The 21278-nt window shown below is 40.6% G+C and overlaps 1 protein-coding gene across 2 annotated transcripts in view; it reads left to right on the top strand.

Moving 5' to 3' along the window:
• UNC5C (unc-5 netrin receptor C) overlaps window positions 1-21278 on the top strand; it is a 242255-nt gene that overhangs the window by 130177 nt on the left and 90800 nt on the right. The window lies entirely within an intron of this gene.

Genomic DNA, 21278 nt, shown 5'->3' on the forward strand with positions numbered 1-21278 from the left:
TGCCAGCAATAATATAGCAAATCACAAGAATACAGAGATCCAGTGCACCCTGAAGATTTTGGAAGCTGGAGCCAAGTCATTACGATTTTCATTGCTGTAGAGTTCATAATTATGTAAAATATATATTGTTAATGTTATTACTAAAGCAAAATTAAACTCAAAAACTGTGGTGTTGTGCTGTTTTAAGGGAATGCATTGAAAATCACTGCTTTGCTGAATCTAAATTTTGCCTCCTAAGTGTAGGTAATTCCCTTTCCTTTGTGTGCCAAGAAAAAAAAGGTTAGCTCATCTCCTGAAAGTCTATAGTGTTCTATTGTTTAGCTTAATTTAGGCTTTGAAAACGTGGAAGCCAAACACTTAGAAAGCAGCTGTTCAACTGAATGTATTAAGCAATTTACTTTAGGTAATGTAGCCTATAAAATTTTAATTTTGGATTAAATAAACCGTATCCTTCAGCATGACTCTCCTACCTTGATGTTCAGAGAATGAAATATGGGCACATTTAGTGAATTTCTTCTCCAGGATGTGCCAGTGGATAAGGGTCAATGGTTTCCTAATGAAAGCAGTCAATAGCAATTTCTCTTAGTAAGCACAAAGAAATTAGCACTAAACAACAGGCACAAAGTGGTGAAAGTTTTATGTGATTGTTTGGTTGGACTGCTCCAGAATTTAGGAAATAGCTGTAGCAGGTAGCATACTACTGTTCAATAGATAGCAAGCAGAGGTTGGCAGAAAATAGATCAATTTAAAAAGTGTCCAAGCACGTTGGCAACAAAAGTACAAATGCTTGTGTCTGTGTGTACAAAGGTAGGAGTGTTTTATACAGCATTTATTTTATGCATTTTATATCTTAACATGTGGGGTTAAGCAGATGTTTTGCTACAGAACAAAGGTGGAAATTTCTTGTTATAGTTCCTTGACAAATGTTCTCATCCTAAAAAGGTGATTTCCTCCCTCATTACTGTAGCAAGATTTTATGTGGTTTAGCCATACTCCTCTTGGGACAGGATCATCAGCTGGTATTGAAAAATTTTGTCCTCTGATCATGACTGAAGTGTTCCTTGAAATAGATGAAAACTTGTCCCTTTCCTTAGTCTTGGAATAGCATGACATGGAAATGATGGAACTTTGAGCATTAACTGAGGCTGTTTTTCTATATGCAATCAACAGTGTTCTGCAAGTTTCAGATCAAAATCCTGCAGGTGTGTCTTTCCTTTTGACAGGAGTCCCTGGGATCCAACCATGAGAGGATGCATGGAGGGATGTTTGTGTGGGTACAAGTGATAACAGAGGCTCTGATGAGAAATTGTTGGCTGTCTCACACACATCCTATTTTTAATATAAAAAAAATGTCAGCCAAAGAGTGTCTAGTAATTTTCTAAGTAGAAGAAGGATGACTTATATCTAACACCTTTCATAAATATGTGCAAAAGTAACTAGACCTGAGAATCAGTGAACACCTCTAGCCTGTGCTTACTCCTGTTCATTCTTGATATTGAGTTGTCTTTTGACTTACACAGTCACATGTGGGGTCTGAGATGTAAGAGATGGGAATTCAACAATTCATATATTATTAAAATATGTAGGGAATGTTTGTAGCCTGAGAGGCTTGGTTTCTCATCTTTTTTTTATAGTGGTCATTCTTCAGCTCTGCTCAATTTTTCACAGTAAAGTAGAAGTCTCACCTGGTCGATAGCTAAGTTTGTACAATCCATATCGTAGCATTGATTTGGGACAGGTGAGGAACTCAGCTATTGGCAGACTGAGGAATGAAGGAGCATTTTTAATATGGCTCAGACAAGGTTCTGCCAAGGGCCCTTTATTCTTCCTGATTCCAAAGCAATACCTCATTGCATCTAAATAACAGCAAGAGAGATTGAGTAAAACAGGGGAGAACAGCAAGATCTTAGAAACAAGTCTCTCATAAATGTTGTCCAATGCTGGAGGCTGTGAAGGACTCTGAGGGTAATGCTTATTTAGTATGTTGCTTTGAAAAACTAGCATTTCATCTCTTAACATTTTGATAAAATCTTAAACTCTTAGAATAAAATTAATATAATAAGCAAAAATACTTTTTGAGTGGCAGGAGAAAAACTCAAGTATTTTTGTATGGAGTCACAGCAGGTAGTCACTTTTTCTTAGTTTCAAAGACTCATGCTTTCATGTACTTGTTTCTTTGATGAGAAAAGTAGCTTAGTGCTTGCATTATATACTTTCAGAGGTATTGTTTGATAGATAAATTTCAGGCATGGATAGTTTATTGAAGTTTTGATTTTATTCTTGATAGACTACCAATTTGTCCAGCAAAGGAAATTATTAGGGTATTTTTTTCTTCTGCCTGCTTCATTCTGAAGTTCCCTTTCCAAACAAAGCATAACTTTATTATATATTCAATCTCATTTTCTGCTGTTGCACAAAGACTATGCTATAAAGATACATATTGCCCATCAGAAAGAGCTTTGGTCTTGGTCAACCATGGCTTCATGGATAAGTAGACAGAGAATGACTCTTGTTTATCCATCCTGCATTGCAATGGCAGAACTAAAATGGTGCTGGTGCTGCAGGTGTAGGACAAAACGTGATGTTTTGACTTCCCAGGCTTTCCTACAACCAACCCCATGGGCAACATCTATTGCTAGCAGACACCTGGAGCCAAGAGAAAACCCACATTTGTGTATTCTTGAGCCCAGACTCCTTCAACAAGAGGATTTGCCATCCCACTATAATTTATTATTATTGAATTGACTGTTTTACTGGAAATCCCAACTGCATGCACCAGGTCTGTGTTACATTGTACAGGCAAAGGACTTGAAATTGCCTTCTTTTTTGGAAGATCAATTATGTGCCTGGGTACATAAGTACAGAATACTCTTGTGTGTGTGCACTCAGTGTGTTGCCCAAACCCCTCAGTCCCAGCAGACTCAAGGTCAGGTTATTCTGACACACTGGAACAGCTCATCAGTTTGTACAAGGCAGTGGTTTCAGGAGCCAAGAGTTGGGTTGTTGGCCTTTTTCTGTTGGAGAGGTAGGAAATAATCCTTTTGAGAGCACCAGAGGAAGTCAGTAAGGGTGCTCCAGATTGTTTAACAGTATTTTGGAATAGGACTTGTATTATTTTTCATGAAATCCCACTTGCAGGAGGAAAAGGCTATTTTAAAATTGCACAATGCAATGGGATATGTAGATGTCTCTCATTTGGCCTGAAAACCAGTACAATTATCCCTAATCAAGGTTTATAAATGCAGGGTATGTAGATTTCAGTTCAGACATCCATGCTTGTCAAGGTAGGGAAGTGCTCACTATCCAAACAAGCTTAACACTCACCACTTTTGGTTAACAACCTTATCATTACAAGTGAAACATATAACCTTCCTGATCCTGCATTAAATTTAGCTGACCTTGAAGGGCAGTTCTAGGATTTTCTCTTCTGTGGCTGTGTGATTATGCAGCATTTCTTTGTCTCTAGATTCCCCTGGAAACACACAGGTTCCAGTGTGCACCTGCACTCCCTCTCTCCGTGGTATCCCCTTCTTCTGCCAGGGCCTCCCACCTCACAGCTGTAAATGCCTGCTCTTCTGTTTTCCAGACTTCTGACATCCTCCCTTGGTATCAAGAGAGGAGTGACAGAGCTGGTGCCCTTCTTCACATGATGCTTTCTTTTTTTTTCCAAAAAAGTGAATTTGTCTTTTTCAGAAACTAGCTGTAGTCTTAGTTCTGTTGTAAATAATGGGAGAGAAACACTTTCAAAATCACCACCTAACAGTGAGTAAATTATTAGTTTTGTCCCTTTCAGAGCAATTATAGGCATTAGGTAATATGGCTGTTCTACATTAAATTCTCTATGGTACAATCATGTGCTCATGCTAGGGAAAAAATAAAAGCTCAATGTTAGAAAGAATAATTGGAAAAATGCTAAAAGGTTTCCTCCCTTCCCATGTGCCCAGCTTCTATGTGCTATTTCAGTGAGTGTCTGGCTATTTTTGGCTAGTATCTAGACACACCACAGCTTGTATTTATCTTGGGTACCACTGGCACGAATACTTTTGAAGATCCAGTACTGCAAATTGCAACAGAAGCTAAATATCCAGGATCCCAGGTGGACTGGCACAAAATGTACTGAAGGGAAACCTGTCACTTTTTCATCACTTTTATTATCCAAGCCATAAAGATTAAAGTGGCTCACTGCCTGCAAATAAAATTCAAATTGTGTTGTAGACCCAGATTAAACTCAAAGGGAAGCATAATGCACCCATTTTATTCAATGAGAAAGAAATGGTCTGACACCCATAGGCCAAATTTCTTGGAGGGTTTATTTTAAAATAAACTAATATATTAATCAGTTTATTAGCATTGTCTCGGAGAAAAATGGTTCTTTGTTCAAAGGCATAATCAGTGGAAGGTCAAGTGTCTTCCTGCCAGAAGTTTATACTTTGTTGTATCTGTGTCTAAATGTGGTTTTGGGAAGACTCTTGTAGATGTGTAGCCATGGCTTTAAGTTTAAGGTGGATCTGTTCTAGATGCGGCATGAATCCAGTGAAAAGTCATCTTTGTCCCTTCAGGACTTGGAAATATTAAAGGGTAAAATGAGGGTGGAAAGAATAAAGATTATTGCTATGATCATACAGACTGAATGGCTTGCCTGTGCTTATTCAAGTTGTCTGTGGAACAGCTGGGATTGACCTTTTAAGCCCTGTGTACACATCTGTCACACAGCTCCCTTCACCTCAGGACTTTGCCACTGGGTTTATGTTGTATTGGGCTGGACTTATTTCCCATGGGAGATGTAAATCTTCCTTTCCATACCTGGCAGGAGCATGCCTGGTGCTGTCCTCACCTGGGATGTTGAGAGCACAGGGAAAGCCAACACAGAGTCTTGCTCCCACATGACTGGCTTGTCTTGAATTGGGAATTGAGTTGTCACTGCAGTGTGGGACACAGCTGTGGATAGCTGTAATACTGCAAATTTCCTGACAAAATTGGTACAGTCAGCACACAGTGTGCTTTAAAGCAATGATAATCAAATGTTCCATAGTGATGTATGATTGAAAAAATAGTGCTGGCACTCCTGGCCCTGCTCTCATAGGTTCTTGATATTAGTAGACAGCTTCACCAATTTTTCCTCTTCACCAGGGGGAGCATCCATCCAGGCAGCTGGGCTGCATTTAGTTTTGCATACTCAGCTTTCTCTGGACAGCAGGACCAGCAGTGCCACACATTTGTGAGAATTCGCCTGACTCATTTCTGAAGCACACCCTGTACTGGGTGAGCTGAGAGCTCAGCCCCAGTCACAGTGTGCTATGAGGGTGTGTGACATAGCAGTGTCCATGGCTGGCATGATTCAGGGAGCATATGAAGACCCTCCTCACTGTTCCCTGCTTCTGTCAAAATTCTGCAGGAGCTGTTCTCAACACAGCCACTGGGAAGAGAAACAATAGGCAGCGGGTGGCTGTGTTGTTATTGTTCAGCTGGTGTTGAGTGGCAGTACCAGGACACTGCAGAATTGCCTTTCTCTAGCTGTCAGCTGATCAGCTGTGACAGCCCTAATAATGGCTATGTCAGGAGGCAAGTAAAGAGATGCCACAAATGGATTGCACGTGTATAATTGCTTCAAAAACAAATCTGTTAATAAAAGGAGACGAGAAAATTGACAGGAAGAAATGGCTTACTGCATGCTAATTTTCTCAAGCTTCATAGCCCTTCTCTCCCCCCCCTTTTTTTTTTTTTTTAATTCAATTGGGTCACTTCTTCTGTGGAGAATCGTGGTCAGGAAATTGAATATGGGGAGGAATTCTATACAATAAATAATGACAATGATGTGTTATTCCCAACAAGGATCAAGTTCAGGCAGATGGATTTGGCAGAAGAGCTGTTAGCTATCTGATGGCTTCTACAGTTTTCATTTGCCCTGTTGTGGTACTTAGAGTTTTTACACAAAGGAGTATATGAATGAAGTGGCCTAAAAAGCATAAAATCTCTTGGCCTATGTCTTCAAAGGTCCCAAGACATGGTTGCACCTGCATGGTTGTCCCTGTAGAGGAAACAGAAGGTGCTGCAAATTCTGTTCATAGAAATGGCAAAACCCACAACAGATGACAAAGATTTTATTTACTTGGTCCACAACATAACAAGACCCATATGGGTGTTCCTGAATTAAAATGCTTTGCATTCTGCACTGCCTCAGTGAGACTGCTAGTGTACCTAAACAGGGCTATTTACAGAGTGTAGAAGACTTACTGTTATATGTCTGAGCAGTTGAAACCTAAGTCGTTCCAGAAATAAGATAAGGGGGCCCTGTAGCAGAGAAATGAGTGAATGTAGCTGATGAGACAATAAGGCTAGAAGTAAGTAATTTGAGAAAATTGGACAAAATAATGGGATCAATGCTAAGCTTGATGAAGGCAATAGTTTTCATGAGGCATTAGTGGAGGCAGCTGCTAGACTTACAAATACAAACTCAAGAATGCCCCTTTTAGAGCAAGTTCTTATTTTTTTGAAGGAAACATTTAGTTATTATTTCTAAAGAAAAGCATCTCTTTATCTATATATAGGTGAATATATCTATACTGCCCATATATATTTAGACACCACTCACCCCAAAATCTCTGGGCTGTCAGCTGTAATGTGAGTTGTTCTGGCTGCAGAAACAGCTGGAAGCCCTTTCTGAATTAAGTGCTGTAACGATGCTGATGTGCAAATCAAAATGTTGTGTATCCTGCAGTGGTTTATTGGTAGGGGAAGTCAGTGTATATGCACTGGGATCTAGATGTTCAGATAGCTTTACGAATTTAGTTGCCAGGCATTTATTAAGTTCAGAGTTACAGTCTGAGGTGTATTCTGACTTGAAGAATGTTGGTTGAAAACAACCAACTGAAAAAGACCTGTTTGGAAGAGGTACAGACAGCAGTGTGTTTTATTTTTTGGGTTTATTTCTTGTCTGACATTGCTTATCATGAATTTGAATGATACCTGAGAGTTCTGACCTTCATTTGTGCTTGTGCTGGCTTCTAATGAACTCTTTTCTATTGCATGAGTCCCAGCATCTGGATTGGTCTCCATTTGTGGCCTCAGCAGAGAGCCCAGGAGTTAGATTGCCTCACACATAAGGTTTGGTCTTTAAAAGCAGTCTAGTAATGCTAGATAAACTGCTTTCAAGCAATAATTGACTCTAAATTCCCTAGGCTGTGAGAAAAATCTCAACTCAATGTGACAACCCTATCCTCAGAAAGGTTTGTCTAAGCAGTGACTAGGGCTAATTTAGAAGAGTGAAGACTAGACTGAGATTTCTGAAAGATGGGCTAGACTCCTGATTCAATCAGTTCTCAGTCTAACAGGGTCTCCATGCTGTAAAGAAATAAAAAAATTGTCTTCAAGGTGCATGAGACCACTGCTGGCAAGGAAGTGGATAGGTTTTCTGCCAGGTGAGCAGGTTTACTGTGTGCTTGCAGAACTCCTCATGTATTAATTTTGGGGTGTTGAAGCAACCAGCCTAGCAATTTCTCTAGTACTTTCTTCATGCTACAAATAAAAACTCCAAAAAAAAGGACCTGGGGAACAGTTATTTTCAGGTTTGTAGGAGATATTACAAATGGCAAATGATGCAAATGATAAGAGGAGCAATACAGCCAGGGAAAGTGGGACAAATATGAAGAAAGATTTGAACAATATTCTTTAATATTATTCATTTAACAAAGAGAAGACTTATTTCATAGCTGACTCCTGTGATCTGTACTGTGATCAATGGCATCATCAGTTTTCATGCTTTTCCTCCAGTTATTTGGGAATGAAGCATTTACAGTACATTATTTAAATACAGTGCATGCTTCATATTCATGCTTCCCTTAATTAAACATTCTCTGCTGTGGTTTGGGGTTCAGGAGAGCAGTCACTGCATGAGCTTTCTCTGCTTGAGCAGTGAAGAGCAAGTTGCTGTACATGACAGCATTTCATCTCTGTAGGGCTGGGGACAGTAATGCATGAGCAGCAGGCAAAGGCATTAATCTCCTCAGCTATCCAGAAATGAACTGTCATGTTCAGCAACTTGTTCTCTGCTCTTGCTGCTACCCAGCCCCTCTCCTGCTGCACCCAAGATCACCTTTGCATGCATTAAGCAAGTTCTTGGGGTTCTGGCAGTTTTCCTCCTGGGAGCAGCAGGCTAGGGCAGCCTGGAGCCAGGAGGTGCTGCAGCCCACAGGGCCAGGCAGTGGTGATGGCTGCAGCAAGTACAGAGCTGCTGGGGATGGATGGTATCTGCTTTCCAAGCCTGCTGGTCTGAGGGGTGCTGTGCTGGGGATCCTCAGAACCTGAAAGGAGCTGATGTGTGTGGGGTGAATGAAATACAGGCTGGGAATTTGCTGTCTGAAGCATTTGAGTGCATCCCCAGTAGCTTGGCTCATCTGCTCCCTGGATTTTGTGCAAAAGAGCCTTTTCCTAGTTGACTTCCAACCTGTTTGAGTTTCTGCTCACCTGCACATAGCATAAGCTGTCCTGTATGAGAAGGAGGATCCTGGAAGAGAACAAGTCACTTAAAAAGCAGGCTCTGCTTGAGCAAATAGTGCAGAGCACTGACTGTAACAGCTGGGCATTTTTTTTAATGGGGGAGGCAAATTCAGGTTAATTTACAGTGGTGGGAAGTAGTGTGCTGTTTATTGTTGGTATTATTATGTGTTTCCCAGGAGTAGTTACAGCAGAAGTAGGCTTGGGAAGGAAGCAACTCAGCTTATAGAGATTTCTTTCATTAACAGAAAGCTACAACCCAGGCTGCTGAGGCAAAATGCTGAGAGTTACTCAGACAATACCTGTTTTCAGCTCTGTGTGTGTGTAACTGTGTGTGTGTGAGTGAGTGAGCAAAATGCTGACAGTCTTGCCCATACAATACATGTTTTCAGCTGTACTATAATGTGTTTTGGCATCAGCACTGAGTACAGTGGGAAGCCAACCAAAACACACCCCTTGCTTTAAGTAGTACTAACGAGCTTCTGAGGTTTCTTCCATACAATTGCTACCCAAATGCACAGCTGCTGTTTTATTTTAGATATTAATTTGCTCATGTGCTGTGATTTTGCCACTTAAAAGGAAACGTGGCTTGGAGAATGAAATGCAACCACTGCAAATGACCTTTTTGGTGAAAACCTCCACTAACTATGGCTGAAAATTAATTTTATGTATTCTATCCCTTCTGCCCCAAGTCTTGTGCAATCACAGATTGTGAACTTCTACTATATATTTAGATAAGTTTGATTTAATACTACTGTGGTTTCCCCATCACAAATTAGTTACCTCCTGGGTGAGGCCACCTAACTACAAAATGAACTTGTGCTATTCAAGTCAATTTTGCCAAATGCAGAGCAGAAAAAGCTGTTGAAACTAACTGGAGAACCACTTTAAACTATTGTCTCTGGTTAGACACCAAAATAAAGCAGGATCACCTCTTCCTTTATGCTGGAATGTTATTACTATTGCACAGATGAAAGGATTTTGAATGTAGATAAATTAGATATGTTGTTAATTATTTGGAGCGCTTAAAAGTAGGTACAGCCATGTAGTTTTGATGTTGGCTTTTGTGAGGTCTCTGTGCCTAGTCATTCTATCTTTCTCCATTTGCAACAACATATAGAGATTCCTGACTAATCATGTTTGATGTACTTGAAAAAAAAAACAAACACAAAGGTATGAGAAAGATGTGGATTTTAAAAAAAATAGCCTAGAGGCAAGAAAAAACATAAAAATGGGGGGAGAAAAGACATGACAGAAAACCTAAGAAAAGGGATGAAAAAAGAAATGAGAAAACTAAAGTGGAATTGAAATACGTGTGTCTTGTGCTCAGATCAGTCAGATAGCTTAGGTCTGTGTTTCTGTAGTGATGGTGTTTGTGATTGAAACTCGACAGATTCAGCTGGGGCTGGATATCAGTTTCCTCACAAAGGCTGAGGATGATGGGGAGGGAGATTAGAGCACTGATTCATTGCTCCCTAGCTTTGAGCTGACTTGCTGAGGAGTGCTGAATAAATAAATATGATATGGCAACACAAAACATGCCCAGCAAAGCCTCTAACTTAATTGCATTTCTGTTATTCCTCTCCAGTGCTTCTTTACATTTTAGATTCATTCATTAACAGTGCTGCTCTGTCTTTTTGAGTGCAGATCTGTATTTTAAAAATCAAAACCAAAGGAATCTATTTGCTTCTTGTTAGGGCCACTTGCATGTGCTGAGGGAGTTGAGACCTCAGAGATTTACAGTCTTTGGACTATACTGAGATACAGACAAATGCAATTTCTTGGAATAATCTGCACCAGTACTGAATGATACCACTTTTTTTAGACACAAGGGAGTCAACAACTGGTGTAAATGTCCCTGTGTCCCAATCCAGGCAATGCAGATCTAGGGGCCAGTTTGGCTAAATGCTCTGCCCTTTATGCTGTGCAGTGTTATCTCCTGTGGCATCTGCAAGGCAAAGGTGGTTGTCTCTGTATTTCTTATCCCTGCTGCTTGAGGCTGTCAAGCCAGAGACATTCCAAGCTGCCCTTTCCTTCTGTTTCTGCTGGGTGCTTTCAGCTGCTGAAACACAATACTGTTATTTGACCTGTGGTGTGAGTACAGAGTGCTTCTGATTTCTTCCAAACCAATTCACAGTGCTGTTGAGAAATGCAATGTAACTTGATAGCAAAACTTTTGTTTTGCAGGATCTGAAGTCCCTCTTCCAGTGGCATTTTCCAGTGCCACTTCCAGTGGCATCTTCTGTTGGCATCATGTTATCAGAAGATAACAGTTCCTGTAGGAACTTTACATTAAAAATGGGTGTATCAAACAAGAAACTAAGCAGATGAGGGAGGGAAGCAAGTTAATGTGTGATCCATAGATTCAGGGGTTAAACTTCAGCTGCTGGTCTCTGAATATTCACTCTGTCTTTCCATAAAACTTCAGAGCTGGATCTGTTCTCAGCACTTTCTGGGAATTTCTCTACTTTAGCTATCATTTCCAGTCATAACTTAGTTTACTGAATATACAGAAGACTTCTTTTTCTTTCCCCCTGCCCCCCTCATTTCTCTTGTTAGTGTCCATGGAAAATATTTGGAGGCAAAGGGCAGGGTGGTGTACATTTGCTCTCTGGTCACAAAAACTTCTGTTTGAGCTGTCCTGGGTGCTCCTGATGTTGGGAAGGGTAAAAGCTCACAGACACTTGAGCTAGAAGTTGTCTTGGAGGCAAACCAAAGCCAGGAGACTGCTGTCACAGGTTTCACTTTGAATGTTAATATTTTAATGTTTTTTAATTGTTAGAGAACTTGTGAGTAAGAAATCACACTTAAGCATGAATGTAAATTAAATTAGTCACTTCAGGGGAAGATTTCCTGTCTGTAACCAATTTCTGAAAGAACTGTGTGGATGCAGACTGCTTCTTAACTCATATGAGGGACTTTGGTGCAGTTTCTGTCCATGGGCCTTGTCCATTATAGTTTCCAGCTTTAGAAAAGGATAGGGTGGGTGTTATGACCAATGAACTTGCAGCATTCACCTTCCATCTCCTTCCTTTGATACTGATGTCTACTAATGGTAAGGGTAGGGTGGAAAGAGGAGAGGACATATTCACCTGCAAATAAATATGTGCTCCATGAGATACACTGTCTATGTGTCTCCTCAAATAAGCATGCTATGAATGGAGGACAACTGCTGATTAAATTATCCTGTATGTTTCCAAAGCAAACAAACCTTTTTGGCTTTCATTTCCCCTCAGAGGGAGGAATGCCTTTGATTATTTTGTATTAAGATTTGGTTGAACAGCTTGCTATTAGCTTTATTAGTATATATAGTGCACAGAATCTGTTGGTATTTTCATGATGGGAGCTAAAATATTCAAGTGGAACAGAGTTTTTCATCTGCTTACAAAATCTCATGTATTTACAAAACCAATTGCTAGTCTAAATAAATAAATAAATGTCTGAATCATATTTCTGATCCTAAGCAACAATCTGTGTTTTTCCATCTGGCTCTATAAATACCTGGATGTCTAATTCAATAAGAAGATATTTATATTTTCTATTCTTTTTCTACTTCTTTTAAGGATTTTTCCCTTTTTCCACATCTGATGTTCAAATTCCCAAATTCCCCACCCCCCCCACCTCCCCCTTTCCCCTTCTCCCCAGGAGCTCCTGCTTAGAATTCAGCTAATGGATTTCTAATTCAATTTGAACTTCTGCTGGGATAAATCAGCCTCATACAAGATAATTTATGGTTCTTGAAAAATTCACTGTGGATGAAATTAGGTAAGCAGCACCAGGCAAATAATAATTTCATTAAGAACCATGAAAAGAAGTAGTGGGTATGTAGGTATTAATGAGGATTAATGTCAGTCTCAGGACAGCAGGGCTCCCCCAGCCCTTGGAGAGCCCTCCAGAGCACCCGAGGCCAGGCTGCTCCATCCATGCAAAGGGAGACCAGTGCCAAACTTTGCATCAGCTCCAGCATAGGCAGACTTTGTTCCTAGTCATTTTATAAACACAGATTTGTTTCCAATCCTTGCTGTAACTGTTGGCTGTTTAGCATATTATACTGGCATGCATTTGGGAGAAGTTTCGGAGGAAGGATCTGAGTACAGAGTTTGTTAGCTCAGTTTGAAGGTAGTGAGCAGAGTGATACAAAGCTCCTACATCAATTTTGCAGATGGGACTCTGAACCTGGCAGATTAGATTTCCCCAAGGCTACAGAAGAGTGTCTGGGTCTCAGCTCAATGCCTTAACCAGGTGCCATGTGACTGAGCTATTATTTTAGGTATAGTCACCTGTCCTGTGTTTTTCTGAGATGGAGTGACACCACTGTCTAGATTAACTATACACTTCAGATAGCTCATGAAATTAGGATCCATGACATCCCACTAAATCTCAGTTTTATTAATTAGGAGATGTTGGATCATCAGTTTTTGATGGGGACAAAAATGCTTTCATTGGAAGTGTTACAAAACTGGGAACAAAGCTCTGCTGCACTTTTAATAATTGGCAAACTAAGGGTAAAAATAACCATTCTTGCTAGAAAAAAGGTTGACATTTTAACACTAACATGCTGATGCAAGAAGCTAGCTTAATTATTCATATGAAACAATGTAAAAAGCTGAGAAAGTATTTGTAAAGTGCCACATTCAGTTACAGATCCTCACTCAAGGTAGCAGTATGGAGCTCCTTTCCTTATGCCATCAACAACACACTGCACACAGATTTCTCTCTATTAAACAAACTTGTGCTGTGCAATATGATTTACCACTGGCCTTGAAATCCATTTGCCTGCAGCTGATGACTCTGGCCTGAGCTCTGTCTTTGTTCCACATGATAGATACTTAAGAGCCTCAAAATGCAGGATCAAATTTTCATCTGGTTATCATGTTTGGGACACCATGTTTGGACTGTTGGCATAGCAGTAAGATAAAGAACCTGAGTCTGAACTTCTAATTCTAAAAATGTGTGTAGAGTTAATTATCCTTGGAACTTTTCCTGAATTGTATGCTTTGGACTATACCCAGGAAACTTGTTTCCAGTATGTGTTGAGAATATATTGTATGTGCTGTAAAATGCATTCTACCATCTAACCATAAAGGTTCTCAGGTCTTGTAAAAGGAGATTTTTTTTTTTGTCTTATTGTAACAAGCACCTTCTTTCATGTTCATGTAAATATGGGAGGCTCTGTCCTGTGTGACAAAGAGTGCCTGAAGGGAACTTGAGAATGAATAGGTTTAACAAGAAGTATTTTAGCCTAAGCCTTGTCCATCTTTAATCAGTTATCAGGGTTAAAGAAGGGGTCAAGAGCCTGGAGCTGCTTCAGGACTAATGTGTCAAAGGGAAGTGAAGCCTAACACTGAAGAGGAAATGATGCTCCTCAGAGGTTTCATAATTTTTGACCTTGTGTCAACCATTATGACCACTAATGGCAGCTGGGGCAGAAATGTTTCAAATTAGACTTTGATTTTCAGGTGGTTAGGAGGGGATCCCATGCCATCACACAGACTTGTCACAATCTAGAATCCAAAATGAAAAAGCTTAAGAGGGAGGACACAAAACCTAGTGGGCTGACATTGAAGTTTCTCTGCTTTTCATCTTTGCATCTGTATCAGAGAAGACACAACTAGCACTAAGAGGCTTGAACTCTACCAGCACAACCATATCAACCATATCTATCAGGAGCTGTATTAATTTTCCATTTAAATGCCTGCAGCTCACAGGACAATAGGGAAATGCTTGGTGAGTGCTTGGCAAAGTAACACTTGCATGTCACTCTGTGAGTTTATTACATGACAGAGTAAGAAGATAAAGTTTTGGAGATAGTCTGTAACCCACTCTTTTTTTTTTTTTTTTTTTTTTTCCGAAGAATGAATATTTTATTAGTTTTAAACAAATCACACGTTCATGGAATAGTTTAGGTCAGAAAGATCACCAGGATCAGACAGTCCAGCTGTTAAACCAGCACTGCCAAATCCACCACTAAACCATGTCACTAAGTGTCACATCTCTATGTCTCAAATATCTCCAGAGATGGTGACTCAACCCCTCCCTGAGCAGCCTGTCCCAATGCTTGACAACCCTGGAAGTGGAAAGAGGGTGGAAAGTTCCACAGGGTAATCACCACAAAATGTCACTGGTGTCATCTGCTGTTTGTCAAGCATTTTATTTTCAAGTGCTGTGCTTTTGGGAGCTGTGGCACAGTAACTAAGCCAACCATATCCAGTAGTCCTGTGCAAGCACAATGAGTTTCCATCAGAAGTAATTAATATTTTGCAAAGGGGGGGGTGTGACTGCTGGTACTCAGAGCAGGCAAAGAAACAGGGCCCTTGCCTCTTCACTTTACATTTCACGCTCTCAATGCTCATAAGTCATCCTCACCCCCTGATTATTTGCCTCCAGCCTTTTTTATCTATTTATATGGTTAGGCAGACTCAGAAAGTAGTGCTTGCAGATTACTACATTAAGTTTCCTATATTGACAACAAGTCTCATGAACCTTGTTGCTCAAAGAACAGCTTGGTGCTCTTCATATATGACAGAAAGTATTTTCAATTGCCTTGCATGAAATCATACCATCTTGTGGCATTTTCTGACGCTGAGCCCAATGCTAATGAGAACTTCCACCATCTCTTGCATGTTTAGGCAGCAGCTGGCAGTCTGACAGAGTTTGTCTCAGGGCAATGGAAATGTTCTGGATACAGAACCTTAGATGTCATGTCTACATATATACCTGCAGGTTTTGTCTTGAATTAGCAATGGGATACAAAAAAAAATCTCCCTGTTATAGAGCACTGGGAGTTTTGTTTTCAATTTTCCTCTCATCTACTTGTTAAAGTTTCAAGAGAAGCAGAAGCTTTAATTATAATTATGAATTAAGCAAACTGGGGGAAAGTGCCTTTTCCCCAACAGTAATATATAATTTGCAAAGCTCTTTCTAAAGGTGGTACAGTGTTTTCCTCACATCATCTAGATGTGATTCTCCTTTTCCTTACTCTAATGCAAATCATATTTTACTGCACTGGGGTTAGTTGTTGATTAACAGCAGTGCAGTTAACCAGAGTAAGCCAGGCCAGATGCACTCCAGGCACTGGGCTGAGAGGAGATGGCACCATCAGAGCAGGGGATATGGAGAACACACTGATTGCTGTAGGCACAGTGTCCACATGGCCTGTGGCTGAGTGATAACCATTGAGTCTTTCATCTTCCTCTGCCCTTGCCTTTCTATCTGGGCATGCAGCCTTCACATAAAACAGGGGCACAGGGAGAAGTGCACAAGAGGAGAGGGCTCTGCTCCACAGGGCTGCCAGGGGGGAGCACCAGCAGCCACTCAGTTGGCTGCTTTCTTTGACTGTGGAACCTCCCTGCTTTTGAGCTGCAGCTCCAACCCTTAGCAGGGCCCCAGTGTAATGGCAGGCTGTGTGTGCACTGCTGTTAGAAGGGAAAGCATGGTGTTTTCTTCTCCCCTTCAGCTCTTCACAGCTTTCTGAGAAAGGCTGGTTGGAGTGTGGCAGGCATAGCAGGCTTGATTAGGTATGGTTTATTTATTTAGGATGGTCTGTATAGTAGGACTGTGTCCAAATAAGAGAAACCTCCTTCCTGGACTCTTTAGTTGAGCCAATAATCCAGCATTTCAGGTGTCTGAGATGCCCATTGTCTGGGTTTTTGAAAGGGCTTCAGGCTGGTGCCTGTGGCTCACCATGCATCAAGTATTGATTCCTGTGCTGCTGTGAAAGTTCCTTTTTTTTTTTTCTAGGGGTACAGAAGGACAGGAAAGGATATGTTTGGCTTTCCTTTGATGTTCCTGTGTTTGAGAGGGAGACTTTTGCCCAGCAGCCTTCTGACACATATGTTGCCACTCAGTGCACATGTTCTTTGTTAAGTGGAAGCAAAGCTTGGGTTTGACCTCCTGGGGATGTGTTGTTAAGCTGAGATGTGCTTGGAGTCTTCACTGAGCTACTGCAGGTGCAGGGAAAGTTCATTCCTCTTTGTGATCTTTATTTATTCTGTTTCTGGGCTGAAGTCACCCAAAAAGATAAACATTGCATGCCCTATCGATTTCTCTGTCACTTTTCCCAGACTGTGCCTGCACTCTGCCTTCCCTGACAAAAACAACATTTAATTTTGTGGGTGCTCAGTAAATCTGAGTCAGAAATTCCCTTGACCTTGCTCCTGGGAGGGTCCAGCAAAGTTCAACAAGGATCTGGTTTGTGGGCTGCCACAAAACCAAGCCTCATCTTTAAGCACATAAGGATTTGCCAGTGAACTCAGCTGCAAGCAACCAGATGCTAGCCTCCAAGGTTGGCCAAATATTTTGCTAATGCATAATTGCAGTCTTCCTGGGCTATTTGGGGATACCTTCCCCCTTCTGAGGTGCTGAAGAATAAGGAGTGATTGCCTTACTGCATGCTCACCTTGCCATAAGCCAGAGGTAGGGCTGACAAAGGGTAAGTGCTGAGAAAGCCACTCTTCTTCTCCCCAAGTCAAGGCAGGAAAATGCGCTTTCTCTTTCAGGGCATTCTCTGTCCCTGTGTGGTCTCCAAGGCTGAGGCAGGGTTGAGAGGGCCTTTTGGTATGGAAACTGTTCATAAGTGATTCTTAGAAAAAGCCCTGCTCTTTCCCAGTTTTTATTCAACTTGGACTAATGCTGCATTCATAGCTCTGTGGTGTTATGGGCCTCTAAGGTGGAGGCAGGCTCTGTGGCATACAGTGTTTTTTGGTCCCCATTTGGTGGCACTGCATGCCCTTCCTAGGAGGATAGAAACCCCTGCTACTAAAGGACTTCCAGCCGAGCAATTTTCCTTTCCTGAAAGAGTGTGCACTGTATAGCAAACCTTTGCCTCCATCCTGATAAGCTGTCTGGCTGAGCTAGCACCTGCTGTTAATTTCACAGTAAACAGTACTTGTTGCTCTAGAAAGCTTTTTAATCATAACATTAAAACCTGAACAGAAATCCCATCCATACAGTAAACTCCAGCTGCCTTTCTCTCAACGCTCGGAGAACGATCGTGCCGAGTGATGGGCACCCAAATGCAAATAGAATTAACTTTGCAGCCATTCATTTTAAATTGCTCTTGAATCATTCTGAAGTAAATTCCATTTGAGAGGAATTTGCTTCAGGTCTCGCATGAAGAGATAATGGTCCAATATATTATCATCTAAGCAATAATAGTTCAAGTCTCGCAGTTCAGATATATACTGAGTTATATGCTGGGCTGATGAGAATTAAGGCTTTGTATATAGTAATAAAACTAGTGATCTAGAGATGAATAGATTGGTGTAGGGAGCACAATATTTTCCTGCCACAGATTAGAGCAGGGATACTAATCCATAAAAGGATACCATTAAATCTCTCTTTTCACGTGTTATGCATGGAGAGCTATAATGTGTACAGTTTTACAGACAAATGCATGAAAAGAATAAAGATCTTTCCTAACATCAAAAGGCTCCTGACTTAGGCAAAGATTTGTTTTACCTTAAAAGAAAAGGGAACTAAAAATTAAGCAGAAATTCCTATATGAGACAGCCCATGCCAAATTTATCAATGTTTATTTCAGTGGCATTTTCCCTGTTCCTATAGATTTGCATTTGACTGTGCTTTTAAGAAACATACTTGTCAGATACTACAGAAGGCAAATAAAAAAGTGTATCTGTATTTGGGCCAGCAACTAAAATTAAAATTCCAAATGAAGTTTGTACATTAAAGTGGCTTTTAAAAATTTATTTTCTTAATATGAATGAATTGCATGACTGCAACCAGTTTAGCAGTACCATTAATCAGGTCTTTTGTCTTGCTAATATAAATCAGTCAATAACAACAGATGGGCTGTACACTTTATTATGTGAAAATAAAGATGAATGTGACATACTGCAGAAGTAAACTTGCAGCTCAAAGTTACTGAGCACAGAAGGGGATTTGTTACAACAAGGGAGAACAATGTATGTCTTGTGTTTGCATTTGATCAAGGTTGTGAGGGGAACTTGCAGCACATGACATTGGCATAATGATTGGAAATCAAGTATGTGAATTTTTAGTGTTTGTTTGTATCTACACTTCCACATCACTCCCAAATGGTTTAATTAGCTTTTTTCCTCCAGACAAAAGAAAAAATAAAAGAAGTCTAACTACTTAGGAGAGTTAAATAAGAGAGTTATAAAGTTTGCTGTTTGTTGCACTATTGGGAGATGAGCATTTTTAAATAACCGGTGATCACCCGTCAGGAAGCTGCAGATCAAAGTCTCAGGCAAGATTTATCCCCTCATACAGCAATGGAGCACACCATGAGAGGCAACCCCCATCCAAATTACAGAAACTGCCTCAACAGGCCACATGGTGATTACAAAATCCCTGAAAAATCAAAGTCAGGGTTTGATTTTTGTATGGAGAAAGGAATGGCCTGTGTTTAAATAGAGCTGGTCAGGAGAAGCTGATGGAACTGCTTATTGGGTTGATAGAAACTGTCCTCGTGAAAACACAGATTCATTAGATTGCCTTGGTGTTATCAGGTCTTGTTCCCTAGAAAACTGTAAAAAATCCCAACACAGACAAATGTCCCATATTGACATTTTCTGTGTCAGATTTTTAGGAATATTTTGCTATATAATTACACTAACAATATAATTATGCTTGCATGTTGTTGTGAGCATTACAATGGAAGCACAACAGCATGTCACTGTAATTCAAAAAATAAAATGCTTGGCTCCAAGATGAGTGTTAAGGTTGATGGTTGAGAAAATGCTCTATAAAAAACCAGCATTGTTGCTATTAACAGCAGCAGTACGAGGGCAGGGATGGAACGAGCATTCTCAAGTTCAAAAAGCAAAAAGAATCTTTCTTAGCTGCTATCTTAAATTGTTCCTGAAAGTGACAGTTTTAAATGCCAGTTTCCAGGGACGTGGCAGCCTTTGAGCACTATTTGTGTGACAGTTTGTGAATGGTTTCCATCTATATCCCTAACATTTAAGAGCGGTTCAGATGCCTCTTGATAGAAATGAGAAAGAGTGTGGAAAAATAAAGCTGAGCTTTATTATTGCTGGAGAAGAGTAAGGAGGAATCACAGCAAAAAGGCAGTAATAAAACAGGCTTGTACCTGACTGTGGGATAGCCAGGTTGGTGGAGAGAAGCAGCTGTCACCACAATCAAAATGTGAGACCAGATCATAGTGTACTGGGCAGTCTTTTGAATACATACAAATAATATCTAAACTTTATAAGCAGTTACTTTCAGGAGGAAAAGCCAAAACCCACACTTGCTTTTCAGGCTGATTAAAGAAATAATTTTGAAAACCTTCTTTTTTCGTTTTTGCAGCTTGCTAATCCTTCCTTTTAGACTTTCTAGTTATCTTTGTTAAGGTGCAGTTAATTGGTCAGGCATTGTAATTATTGCCTTTGATAATGTGCAGAAATTTAGTGGTGAAAATAAACACATTTGTTCTTCCAGTCACCAGAAATTAGTGAAGCAATACTTGTTTAATTATAAAACATATGCGTGCTTTGTTAGTTTCCATCTGTCTGCTTGCTGATTTGCAATTAAATGACCAGAAGAAAAAGATATGTCCTGTGGCAATTCAGGGGAAATGATTCATCTCTAATGTTTCTGTGTCGTGGATGTCTATGGAGCAGCATGTAGGAGAGGGGAAGAGGAGAGGTGTGCATGGAAGGGGGTGAGGAATGCTAAAAAGCCTCTTGATTCAGTTCAGACATGTTTCATTGTCATGAAACCAAATGAGGACTCCCATTAACTTACTGTAACTCATCTTTCTTTTTGGAAAAAAATGGGGAGTAAAATGGACCAAAGAATAAATACCTAATGAGGAGAGGAAATAGGATTGCAGAAGGAGGCTGGTGTGGTCAGAGTGAAAAAGAAACTGCAGAAATAAAAGGAAGCATGGGAAAGTGATAAAAAATTAAATTTAATTTGAATATCTGGAAATGATTAATTGGAGATGGAAATAGAAGTGTTACAGTGTGTCACAGATTTTCCCTTTGCTAGAAGAATGTCAGGCTTTATGTATTGGCCCTTTTTTTTTATCTTTGAACCAGTTCACTTCTATTAGCTCTCAAGGAATGACGCAGTAGTGAGTCAGGCCTAATATTCCTTATAAAATGAGACACCGAGAAGGACAGGAATATTTTTAAATAAATATGGAGGGAGGGGGGGGTTTGGAAATAAAAAAGAAAAAAATGGTGAACATATGTTCTCTTCTTAAACAGTTTAGGAGGTTCACAAAGTGGTTTGTTCTGTAAGGAATTCCCATCACTGATAAAGACATGCAGTTTCCTTTCATACAGTTCAGGTACCAAATTACCTTCTGCCCCTCTCTCCTCTATCTGTCCCTGTTCCTTCTTGTCTTTGAAGCAGTATCTGGAAGAAGAGTCGTGCCCCTTGTCATTCTGGACACATTCTGCACAGGGAGGTGTCAGGTTTGGGGGGGAGCTGTCTGGCATTCCATCTCCAGGAGGCTGGCAGGGAGGAGAGAGCCAGCCAGTATTTTCAGCTGGATGTTCCACGGGGTTTTATTGATCAGCAGCAGCATCCATCACTGGGTATAATGACAACTGTGTCAGAGGCAGAAAGGGGAGATTGAGGGAGGCCTTCAGAGCTGCCAGCTCACTGCTGGTGGGTCTGTCAGGGGCTGGTGCCCCCCACCACTCTGCTGCTCGAGCATCTTGGATGTTCCTGTGCTCTGATGGCAGGTGGGCAGAGAGATGGGGAGATGGCGATTCTCCACTGAATTTAGTGCTTTCTGATGGGCCAGACTTCCTCTGCACAAAGGGGCAGAGGGGCTGTAAAAGAGGATT

This window comes from Erithacus rubecula (genome assembly GCF_903797595.1).
Source record: "Erithacus rubecula genome assembly, chromosome: 5".
Taxonomy (NCBI): domain Eukaryota; kingdom Metazoa; phylum Chordata; class Aves; order Passeriformes; family Muscicapidae; genus Erithacus; species Erithacus rubecula.